The sequence below is a fragment of the Acomys minous genome (assembly GCF_964271855.1).
Source record: "Acomys minous genome assembly, chromosome: 9".
NCBI lineage: Eukaryota > Metazoa > Chordata > Mammalia > Rodentia > Muridae > Acomys > Acomys minous.
In genome coordinates, this window is record NC_140490.1 from 63,143,305 (window position 1) to 63,146,968 (window position 3,664).

At 46.3% G+C, this 3,664-nt stretch overlaps 1 pseudogene across 1 annotated transcript; it reads left to right on the plus strand.

Moving 5' to 3' along the window:
- Nucleotides 1-1,346: 1,346 nt before the first annotated feature.
- Nucleotides 1,347-3,327, plus strand: LOC311605092 (protein NEDD1-like; annotated as a pseudogene). The gene has a single exon. The product of its transcript is annotated as a protein NEDD1-like (transcript).
- The last annotated feature ends 337 nt before the right edge of the window (nucleotides 3,328-3,664 follow it).

The following is a 3,664-nucleotide window of genomic DNA, read 5'->3' on the forward strand; positions in this document are numbered from 1 at the left end:
GGTGGAGCCTAGCTGGAGGAAATGAATTACCCTGCTGCAGGCATTGAGGTATATTATAGACTGGACCACTGTCCTGAGAAGCAAGCGAGCTGCCTTGCACTCCCACTGCCACAGCCCAGTGCCATTGAAACCCACTCTGCTTTCTTCACCATGATAGACTGTTACCCCCCAACAGTGAGCCATGGACTGTACCCCCCAACAGTGAGCCATGGACTGTACCCCCCAACAGTGAGCCATGGACTGTACCTCCCAACAGTGAGCCATGGACTGTACCCCCCCAACAGTGAGCCATGGACTGTACCCCCCCAACAGTGCGCCATGGACTGTACCTCCCCAACAGTGAGCCAAGATGAACCCACCTTCCTTTAAGTTGCTTCTTCTCAGGATTTATCCTAGTCAGGAGAAAAGTAACACAGAAAAAAAAAATTATGTGGGATCATAAAAGGAGAAAGATGCCCAGGCTTGGACAAAAAGCCAAGTGACAGTAGCACCTCTCAGGGAGTGGAGACAGTGTCAGAATATCCAGCAAACCAGAGATAGCAAATGCAGCTGTAGGAACCAGCAACAGCTGGGACCAGCAGCGGTCAGGGGCAGCATCAGAGGGAGCAGCAGCCACCACAGGACCCCTCGGAGCCCTCCCATTTATACCCTCTTCAGAGTCTCCAAAATGAAACTATCTAAAGCAAAAATCATGCCCTCCCCTACACCCCTCAGCCCACTCACACCCCCCACCCCAACCTCCACCCCAACCCCGAGAGCAGGGGACAATCATAGTTAACAGCTGTGGAGCAACTGAAGCATCCCATACCTGGGATGAAAACAAAAACATAGTCACATTAGTGTTGTTGGTTTGGGGAGGGTTGTTTTGTTTTGTTTTGTTGTTTTTTAAAGAAACCAAAATTCTCACTACACTAAGCTGTATCTCCAAGCCTAACCTGTACAGTTTTGGACAGAAGAATGATAAGAGCTCACATATATTTTAAGAGAAGCACATTGGCTGTTGTGTCCAGAGCAGACAGGCAGGGAACTAGGTAGTGACCATGGCATGTGTGGGGAAAAGGTGGAGATGCTTTCAAAGATCCTGAAAGATGAATCTAGATTATATATTATATTTTTAATATAGATCCAGCGGGAGTGACTGGAAGAGGAAAAAGTATGCATGAATGATTCTATTAAGATAATGAGTGTGGGGAGAGGGTCCCGAGAGAAGAAGAAAGACCACCACGAGGAGGAAGGAGAAAGACCCGAGGAGGAGAGGAAGGCCGCCATGGGTTAGATGGAGGAGAAGCATGTGGCTGGCGTGGATGGAGATTTGGCCCAGATGAAGAACATTAGCAAGCTCAGTCATGCAGGAAATCCTCAGATTTGCTTCATCAGGAGATGATGTTAAAATATGGGATGCTTCATTTCTGACATTGGTGGATAAATTCAACGTCACCGCATGGAATCAGTTCAACATGTTGGAACAGCAATAACAACTTTCTAGTGACCACATCGTCCAGTGTTGACAAAAATAGTGATGTCAAGTTGCCAATGTAAGCCCGTCCCATTTTTGGAGCTTGCTGCAAGGCAAAAGCAGACAATGTTGTCGATTTAAATTCTACATTGATGTATTTGGTGAGTGGAGGCCTAAACATCACTGTTAATATTTGGAATTTAAAGTCAATACAAGTTCATCGGTCTCATAAATGTGAAGTAACTTGTGTGGCATACAATTGGAATAAGTGCTGCATAGCTTCCGGCTCTCTCCATGGTGAGATTATTTTCCACAGCATAACCACTAATACATCCAGGACACCTTTTGGCCATGGGAGTAAGCAGCCTGTCCAGCACATGAAGCACTCCTTATTCAGAAAGTCTCTGCTGGGCAGCATCTCACGTAATTCCGGATAATGCAGCAGTGACTCTGTGGGATGTGAACAGTCAGAGTTCATGCCATAGCTTTGACAGCACGCACAAAGCTCCAGCTTCAGGCCTCTGCTTCTCTCCTGTCAATGAACTGCTGTTTGTGACCATGGGCCTGGACAAAAAAAATCATCCTCTATGACACCTCAAGTAAGAAGCTAGTGAAAACTTTAGTGGCTTTAGTGCTCCTCTGAGCTGCAGTAGATTTTATGCTGGATGGATGGAGCCACTTGGGCGATTGGATCTTCCCGGGGGAAAAAATATATCAACATGACTTAAGGATGCTGAAGTCACCCGTGAAAACCATCAGTGCCCACAAGACATCTGTGCAATGTACAGCATTTCTGTACTCCACATCTCTGACGAAGGCAAGTTTAAATAAAGGCTGCTCAAATAAGGCCGCAGCAGTGAGCACACGGAGCAGCAGCACGGGGGGCCACGCAGAACTCTGCAGCTGTCAGAGACGCCATCTACCCCTTCCACTGCCGCAGATCTCCCACAGCCGGTGACGACGACAGCTGTGGGCAACGGAGTGGTAGCTGCGCAGGACAAAGCGGGCTCGCCTCGAAGCAAAAATACGGGTATCTTATCTAAGGAAGCGGATGACGGAAAAAGCCAGGATTTCGCCAGCTTTGATGACACTGGAAGAGTAGTTTAGACGACAGGTTCTCGCCTACTAGAGACAATGGTATAGTCAATAAAGGAGGTGAGGAATCTGTAGGGAAAGGAGATGGCCTTGACTTCCTGCCTCAGCTGAACTCATATTCCCCTGAGAAAAACTCCAGTCACTTCCAGCACTCTGGTACTGCGCTCCAGCCCTCTTAACGTCCTTACGGGGTCTCCAGGGAAAGAAGAAAATGAAAGTCACGGTCTGACAGCTGAGTCTAAGAAAACACACCTAAAGAAAGAGGAACTCAAGGACTCCTCGAAGCAGTTTACCAAGTTCATCTCCTCTGGTGCTGAACCTGGAATTCTAAACACCTGTCCATCATCTAACCAAACAGGAAATCTTGAAAAACTTGAAAAGTCAGAAAAAGAAACTGAAGCCCAGTTGATACATGAACCCTCTGTCAACGGGTCCTCGACTCCAGCGCCAAAGGCAGCACCACCCTTCACTGCTTGGAGTAGCTAGTTCCCTCTCAGAAAAAAACAGTGGGTGCCCTGGGGAACAGCCGGCAGAGCGCATCGCTGAGCTCTGCTCAGATCCGCTTCGTTCAGAACATGATACAGGAGATGCTGGATGACTTCAGGGAAGCCGGCCATAGGGACTTTGTGAATTTGCAAGTGGAGATGATTAAACAGTTTCATATACAACTGAATGAAATACACTCTTTGCTGGAAAGACACTCTGCGAATGAAGGCTTAGTGGCTGAAATCAAAAGGCTGCGAGAAGAAAACTAAAGACTCTCGGCCTATTTCTAAAGACGCAGAATGTCTTAATTTTTTATCATTTGGGAAGTCTCTGGCAACTAACAGTGACACAGAATCAGTATTGTTTTCATGGCCTTGAGCATGGATTTTGATCTTCCCAGTGGGAAAGTCAACAGGAACATCATTTTCTGACTGCCTTAGCTATACACTAAGTGCCCCTTTCCTAAGAGAAAAAAAAATGCATATAAGGATAGGTTTATGTTTTGTAAATGACTTTTTAAAATATATATTTGATGGACAAATTGTATTCCAAATTTTTTTAGGTGGCCAATGTTTAAAACCTTGGTATACCTTCTATTCTGTGAAGAAATAATTTTAAAGGGGCAGT